Source organism: Sebastes fasciatus, chromosome 3 (genome assembly GCF_043250625.1).
Source record: "Sebastes fasciatus isolate fSebFas1 chromosome 3, fSebFas1.pri, whole genome shotgun sequence".
NCBI lineage: Eukaryota > Metazoa > Chordata > Actinopteri > Perciformes > Sebastidae > Sebastes > Sebastes fasciatus.
The window spans coordinates 34,096,297-34,105,480 of record NC_133797.1 but is presented as its reverse complement, the minus strand read 5'-3'; positions in this window follow the sequence as shown (position 1 = coordinate 34,105,480).

Sequence of the window (9,184 nt, the reverse complement as noted above, 5' to 3'; positions counted from 1 at the left end):
GAGCTGGCTGCTCGAGTGGTTTCGCTCGCTTACGTCCTGTTGACTCTCCATTCAGTGTGTCCACATTTTACATGAAGAGAGATAACGTGTACTTAAATATTTGATCACGGCCCACTATTTGAGCTATTTATGAGATATGCTAATGTGTTTTGACTGATAATGAGCGTGTCGCTTTACTGAAATTCTATACGGCTTCATTTCAAGCTCTCAGGAGTAACAGGACCTGACAGCAGTTGCGCCAAATAGATGTGAGTCGTGTGACTATATGTAGACGTTGGTCACCCCATCTGACCCTTTTCCAAATGTTAAGTACTACAGAATGATAACTTTATGGGTGAATAAGATCAACAAGAAGGATAATTTTATTTGTAAGAACACCATTAATGGAATGTTTCACCACTAATGTGCAATAATCCTATTTCAGCCTTAAGTGGGGTGTGATTTGCTTAGTTATGAGAATATGCAGATGCATTGCCGTGATCCATTTTAATTCCTGTGAAACCCCATTTGCCTTGCCAAGTATTAAAACGATTTTGCCGCCAAAGAAATGTTTCTCATCAGTGACACCTTAATTAGCAGTTACTCACTTGACTAATGAGTAATTTTTTTTAAATTTAATTAAGATATTACTACTCAACTCAAAAAGTTCAATTGCTTTGACAATTCTCAAATCAGCGGAAATATTCACTTATGGGAGTTGTAAATGGTTTGAATAATCGTATAACTTCTTACACACAGCATTTCCCTCTCCTTCACCAAGATCTACGTAACGAATAATGTAATGTTTGGACCCCTTCACGTCGGAGGTTTCACAACAATGACCGGCTCGCTGTACATTATCCCGCTTATTACACGGCTACTTACTTAAAGGGACTGTATGTAAATTTCTACATATATGTATCGTTTTCTATTGCCAATGTGCGAACAGGTTGTAACCTAACCTAAAAAATGAGACCTTCCACAACAGTCTGGGATTCCTCAGCCTGTAGACTGCTTTTAATGTGAAGAACCCGGTCCTGTTTTTCCGGGAAAATCCAACGGATGTGATGTCATGCACACTCGCGAGTGCCTTAGCCGTAGCTAACGTTCGGTTAGAAATAAAGTCCGCTAACGCCAACAAATGACCAGCCCCCACCACAACTCAGATCATACTTGATAACCTCGAGACCTTAGAAAAAGGGAGGTTTTGAATCTCTGGCATAAACTAATATTCATCCGTTTTTATTTATTTTTGCTCCCTGCTTGAGTATTTCTTCCTCTTAGCTCTCCTTCTCTCACTCACTGAAGGTCCTTTCAGACACAACGTGACAACGGCACCTCTGTTATTTCCAATGGCTTACGCTGCGCCACAACGGATTTTCAAACTTTGGACGCTGCACGCTGTGGCGAGCGCAGCTTGAACACGATGCCTGTCAATTGGAGTCCCTTTAATAAATCAATAATTTGCAAAAAAAGGCTCGCCAGAGTCCGACATCAGAACTGCCTCCATGGCAACAGGCTGCAATAAAGTCTGATAACAGATCGTAGAACGCCATGATAGACGAATTCAGAATTGAGTATTCAACAAAGCCGTGTAATAAATCCATTTATCACCTGAGCATGTTTCACTGGGAATCAGTATTCTGCAGTTGCAGCTTGTTAAAACCAGATATTAACATAATGCCTATGAATCACGAGCCTCAAGTCCAGGCACGGAGGATTAGATACTGTACATCCACACATGCAGCTCACATCCAACACCGGTATACATAATTCAGGCACATTAGGGTTTGGATTTTGGTTTAGCTTACACCCAAGAGATATGTGTACTGTGGAGAGGCAGCTGACATATTTGCAGGGCAGAGGGATGTCTGTCTAATAAAACTCCCTGGCGATTTGTTGTCAGCCTCCTTACCGTTCTGCTGAGGTGCTTATCAAGAAGGGCCAGTTAATTATGGCACCATGAGAATCTCTGCACAGCTTGTGCAGATGTTTAAAGCAGATGCAGGATTACTGTGTTCTGAAATAAGCCTATGTGATGTTTAAAATGCTCTAAAAATGTCTTTGAAGACTTTGATCTGCTTTTGGTTTGGGATTTTATTATTATAATTTCAAATTGTTATGTTTTTTAGTCTAAATTTTTCTTAATAAATTGAGGTAAACACTAAAAACATAATGTCATTTTTCCATTTTACGAATGTCCATTGAAGCAAGGATTGTTGAGATTGAGTGCCACAAAACATGACAGATGTACGCTGGAGAGAAAACAATTTTGGCCCAACGTTCGAATGTCCAAAATATACAACAGAGCAACTGAAGCTGAAGAAGTGTGCACGGCCTCAGGAAACAACCCTAATCTGTTAAAGTAAGAGCGATTTGAAAAGAGGAGCGCGATAGTTGGAGTGCTTCGAAATTTACTCCAGATGCGATATTGTGCTTCGCTGCCCTGAATCACAATGCAGCTCAGAAGGAGCCCTATAAATAGACAGAAAGACAGCAACCTGCAGGACACACGATGAACAAGAATAGTAAGAAGCTTCTCTTCCAGTGTTTTTTGGACAATTTTCTTTTGCATATCCTGAATTGACCCGGTCACATGAGGAGGGAAGAGGCAGAAGGGGCAAACATGAGTGGCGTTGGCGTCGGTAAAATACACATTTGGTGCTTTTGTAAGTATTTATGACAGCAGGAAGGTTTATGTGGGATTGACTCAAAATAAACAACAGTAACCATGTTGGACAACAAGATTTGAAACTTGACTTGGACTTGGAAAAAATAACTTGTTAGCATCTCTGCTTTTTAGTTCATCAAAGTATACTTTGTATACTTTAACTTATAGTACTTAGCCAATGATGTATGTATTACATTGCTCCTTTATTTGACTTGATGATTTGTGATGAGATTGAAAAAATGAATAAAATGTGATGTTCTCGCATGCCTCTACGGTGAACGAATAATCCAAAAACCTGATGAATCGAAGTAAATTCATATCAAAACATTCTTTTACAAACTCTCACACACTTTAATAGACTGCTCTATCAAAAAGTAAAGCACAACTACAAGCCACGTATTCTTTTCTGTAGGCCTATAAGGCAAGAATACTTAATTATACTTTTCTAATATAAGTATATCTTGACCAAAAGATTAATTAAGTAGGCCTATAAGCCAAGTATACTTAGACATTTCTGTATACTTGTCAGTACAAGCCAAGTATACTTAGACTTATAAGTATACTTTTGTTAAGTATATCTCTGATAAGTACACAAAAAGTAAACTGAAAGTATACTCTCTTATTTTAAGTTCAAAATACTAATAGCACGCTTGAATAAACTTCATTTTGGTAAGGGAATGAAGGTCTGTAGCACAAATGAATAAACTACTGATACTTAGCAGGATAAATTCACTGTTTGGTTTTGGTCTTTTCATGGGATTTGCTGACAATAAGAAAAATATCAACTACCACCAGACTTATCCTTTAAAATTAGCCTCATGGGGCAGATACAGTGGTTGATCCGCAAAAGAAAGTAGGTCATACACATCTCATTACATCATTTGTCTTGTTAACACCATGATTTGCAAGCCAAAGCACAAAAAGAAGTATGAGAAAATGAAGCACATAACAGTGTCATGTAATCTGCAGTGATGTGTTTGACAGGAATGAGACAAGATGGAAAACTGTCCCCTCTCTCTCTCTTTCAGCCTAGTGTTTGGTAACCACCATCACTGTCTATCTGTGCGCTGTCAAAGATAGGAGGATAGTGATAGCGGTCGCCTAGTCGGACAGGCGATTTGTCTGTTGACATACAATATCCTGGCAGACATCCTGTCAGTCCATCAATAAGAATTGCACTACAGTGTGTTAAAACAGGCTGCGAGCTTCATTCAGAAAATAAAATGATAGCACAGATGTTTGTTTTGTCAGCTACCATATAGGTCTTATGACTTTTGAAATGACTGGTCTCTCTTCCAAAATGTGACAAAAAAAGAAGAAGAATAGACGATTAGTTTCTACTTAAGGAAGCCATAAAGTAAATGTCCGGTGCACAAAAGCCAGCTGTGCAACCATAAAGTCAAAACACAACCATAAAGATGGTATCATTTCTCCCATTAACATTTACTACTCACTATTTACTCACCTACTGTACATGTACGACTCAATTTGCTTAGACAACGTGAGACTATGAACCGACGCTATGGCAGATTGGAAGGCCATTTGGAATATGCCCAAGCGCCATATCAACACGGGGTTACAGCCAAAGATGTTACGGTGGCGACAGACGGCTGTCAGCAACGATATGCACTGAACTGTTCTATTCTAGCTTCAGCTCTGATAACACGTGATGCAGGATCCGTTGCATGTGATGATCATCGGTGGATGTTAGATAATCAATGTTAATGGGTTTCATTTCAGTGCTATATTTCCATTGGATTTCACTGTCGGCGTCATTTTAACTTCTCAGCACCAACAAGTTTAGTGGGAATGTTTGCCAATACAGTCAGTGACATTTGCTCACCACCAGACTGTCTATCCCAAAAGGTAAAGCCTGGGGTAATTACATAAGCATAAATTGTATTGTAATATTGTACAACGCCTACCAGAGATTGTAACTATTAGATACTGCACAGCAGCTGGTGTGCAAAAGGGCAGGGCATAGACTCTCAGTGTGTAAAGGATTAAACTCTCTAGTGTAGACAGTGTGGAGGCTGAAATGTTTCTGCACAGGTTGACAATGTAAGGTTGACAATATTCTTTATCGTTTTAATGTCAACAAATGCCCTGAAGAGACCAAAACCAACAATGACTGGATCTTACTAACAAGTAGTGCCTTTGTATCCAAAGCGTGATGAACATGGGCACTGTAGTTTATTGTGAGTCAATCCCACATACACCTCCTGTTGTAAATACTCACTAGAATACTAAATGTTATTACGCAGCCGAAAACAGTCCCCCCAAAATGCACTTTTTACTTCTGTTTGAGAAACATTTGCTTAAAAATTGCAGGGCCAGTCTGATTTTAGTAAATAATTACGCCTTTTGTAAAAATTCAGGATAATTGTGACCTGTTTTAAAAGGAACCGTGTGCAACAATTAGGGGGATTTATTAGCAGAAATGGAATATAATATTAATAAGCGTGTTTTCATTAATGTAAAATCACCTGAAAATAAGAGTCGTTGTGTTTTCGTTACCTCAGAATCAACCGTTTATATCGAGGGTCCTCTTTACGGAGCCGGCTGCTATGTTTCTACAGTAGCCCAGAACGGACACACCACTGTGTTAACTTTTCCTGCTTCGGCCGGAGTCGATAACGTTACTCGCTCCGGAGTTAACCCTCGCTGTCACTCCACTCAGCTGCCGGGAATCAAGCCACAGGAAACCTCTGTTGGTCTGGAGGAGCTGCAGCATTTGTTTCTGCACAAACTACAACTTCCACTGTACATTCACTTGATATTCTCAGAGCTAAACTAACTGTGTTCTGCTCCACTAGCTCACTTGTTCGCTCACACATTCACCGCCGCTCTCTGTCTCTCTTGCTTCACCACTCACTTCTCACATATACACACTCTACGCACTAGCTCTGCTATTCTTCAAACGACCTGCTACTCTAACAAAAACTGGCTCTAAATAGGGCCATTCGTATTTTTACGTCAGCCACCGTAGTTCTTCTACACGCTTGGTACGCAATCTGCAACCTCACTGCTAGATGCTGCCAGATGTTACACACTGCACGTCAAACCTTTAGTAGAACAAATGGCCCTGGGTTTGAGTGCCACAGACAGGGTAAGGAAGTCGATATGTGAAGGTTAATTCACATGAAAGGCAAAATTTATATTTGGCAACTGTCAGATTTCAACATCATCATCTTGTGGCATCATTTTGACAGGATGACAGCAGTGCACATGTTTCCAGCAGGAGTGTTGCTCTGCAGTTGCTCTTCTTTAAGTTTCTTCCTACTATTTCCCCGTTTTAAAGCCCTTTGAGGCAAAGTTGTAATATTGGGCCATGAAATAAAATGTACTTGGGTGTGGATGCAAATAATCAGGCCAGGGGGCCAAGACACAGGCCTCTTTCCATCAATGTGCAGCGCGAGGACCATTCTTCCAGAAGAAGAAGAAGAAGAAGAAGAAGAAGAAGAAGAAGAAGAAGAAGAAGAAGAAGAAGAAGAAGAAGAAGAAGAAGAAGAAGAAGAAGAAGAAGAAGAAGAAGAAGAAGAAGAAGAAGAAGAAGAAGAAGAAGAAGAAGAAGAAGAAGAAGAAGAAGAAGAAGAAGAAGAAGAAGAAGAAGAAATAATGAGCAACAGGAGGGCAATTACAAACAAAAGAAGAAAAGAAACTGATTGAACAAGGTTTCACAGGCATTGAAACTGAACAGGTGAACAAAACAAAGCAGTGCAGATAATGACGGGAGGATGAAATGTATAGAGCAATTCTTGTATCAGACAACACAATTTATGAAAGGAAATAGAAGGAGGAAAGGAGGGATAAAGAAATAAATACAGCCTGGAAATAAAGATCTTAAGAGATACTGTGCACCGTGATATTCTTATGTGTGATAGTGCACAACAGTGTTACATCCGTTTCAGTCCAACAGGCGATACCATCTGGTGATGATCATCACCACAGGGCAGAATGACCATAAATAGAAATACAAGACAAATGCCTGGGATATGAGACATAATGGCACATGAGGGTGCACAAGACAACTCAGTGAGTCACAGATGAGGCCCATTATTCTTTTCACTTTAAGCTGTTAATGGTGCTGACTTTTACGTTGTGTGGGTTCGGTTTTTATTTCATGCATTTTTGTGGCATTATTTCATGTATAAGTTGTATATCAGGGTCTGCAGTATGCCACAATGGCTTGATACTTTACTGGAATTAAAAAAGAAAAACTGCACTCACTGATCTCACAGGACCGACTGTATCTGTAATATCTTTTACATTCAAACGGTTGTATTCAGTAATTACTCGGTCATTTCATTTTCTTCCTATGTGTGTATGCCTACTTCAGTTGGTCACTTCCTACATTTCCCAGAATACCTCTCAACAACCTCCAGATGAGAGGGATTTAAATGCTGTGGAGGTGCGTTTGTAGAAAAGGAGATATTGATGGTATTCACAAGTTGTCCAGTTAAAATAAAGTCAAAGCGGGAGGCAACAATATGCTGCAACATGTGATTTATAATCACAACAGTAATGTCAACAGCACAACAACAACACAATATACAGACGTGGACAAAATTGTTGGTACCCTTCCGTTAAAGAAAGAAAAACCCACAATGGTCACTGAAATAACTTGAAACTGACAAAAGCAATAATAAATAAAAATTTACTGAAAATGAACTAATGAAAATCAGACATTGTTTTTGAATTGTGGTTCAACAGAATAATTTTAAAAAACAACTAATGAAACTGGCCAAAAAATTTTGGTTATTTCACATGAGATAATATTTTTATTTTCTGGTTTTGTCCGTGTACTGGTTTGAAGTGGGCAGGATTCAGTTGAGAAAAGGTGATGTCCCTCACCTCCGTGCACCAATAAGAAAGCATTTATATCAAAATCTAGTGACAGTTGTGGTGTTGTTTGCTCACGTTGCCAGGCCACTGTCCATCAAATCTGATAAATCACACTGTCCCAATGAAGCAGACTGAGATTTTAAATTCGCTAAAGACTTGAAACCATGTTGTCAGGGGTTTAAAGTATAAAAAGCAAAAATACTTATTTTGCAGAATGGCCCTTTCCATACTGATTATTATTATTAATATTTGTATTATTACTGTTGACATTTGTAAGCTTCATTTAAATGGTGCAGTTCATAGGGGTTGAGCAAATGTTATCTACTATCGCTCAGTTTAATGTATTGCAATGCATCATATATTAATAATAATAATAATAATCTGCAAAGTAACGAGTAAATATTTGTCAGATAAATGCAAAAACTACAATATGTCCTCTGAGTAGTAGTGGAGTAGAAATATAAGGTAGCATCAAATGGAAGTACCTAAATTGTACTATACTATACTATATAGAGTCACTATAATATACTGAAATTTAACAGAACTAATTTCTTTAGAAGAGTTGTCATTTTGGAGCCTTGAGGTGGGAAGATGCATTTCTATGACTGCAACTGTCATCAGTTCAGGAACGCTGCTTTAAATTCCACAGCAGTGACTGCAGCCATTAGTGTTCCTCACACGGTGTGTCAGGCCAGGAGAGTCCGCCGCTAATATTCCCACAGAGCTTAGCTCCGCTCCACTGCCCATCAGGTACAGCAGCCCCCTGGGGAGACAGCGTATGAGTGCATATTAAAAGTGTGTGCCGGTGGGACGGTGGGAGAGGGAGATCATCGTGGTTCCAAGCTGTTGCCTAACCTAACAAGGCAGGGAGAGTCACAGTCTGCGGAGTCTCGGGGGAAATTTAGGAGGATCACGAGTCGGGCTCACTCCTCTAGGACAAACTCTGAAAAATTGGAGGAAGGCAGGATTCGTCCTCAGATAATTGCAGGCGATGCATCACTTCTAATTGGGCACCAAGGACAGCTGAAGGTGATTCAGTCATGCATTGCCATGTGTGACTGGACTCATCTATAAAGCTGCTCTCCCTAGAATCTGCATAAAAGGCCACAAGTTCTGCAAAAGTATTTCTAATTTATTCAGAATTAACACCGCAGGAAGCGAATCATATGGTTTCAGCTCAGGCTTTTCTGACTTCCCTTTTACTACTGGAGGAATGAGACAACAGACTGATAGTGGACAAACACTAAACTGCATGCTGCCCTGCCAGCTCTACATTCATAAAGACGTAGGGAGAAAGTCAAACACTATTTCTTGCTGATTATCACAGTATTGACATCTACGCTGCTCCATGCACTGAACTAAATGACTTTGCTGCTGCAAGAGTCCACACTGATGGACCAAGAAGGTGGAGCATATCACTCGATGACTTAGATCTTTGCACCTGCTTCACGTGCGTCAAAGAATTCATTTTAAAATGCTATTATTGGTTTATAAACACATTTCTGATCTGCCACTATGTATCAGTTTTTAATGCACCACACATCTGGAACAAACTCCCAGAAAACTCTTGGTTATTTTAAATCAGGAACGTTTTTGTTTTTCACTGCTTTTTATTAAATCAAATATGGGACTTAGTTCAGTTTATTCTGTTTTATTCAATTTCAGTTTATTTTTGATCTTCTAATTTAT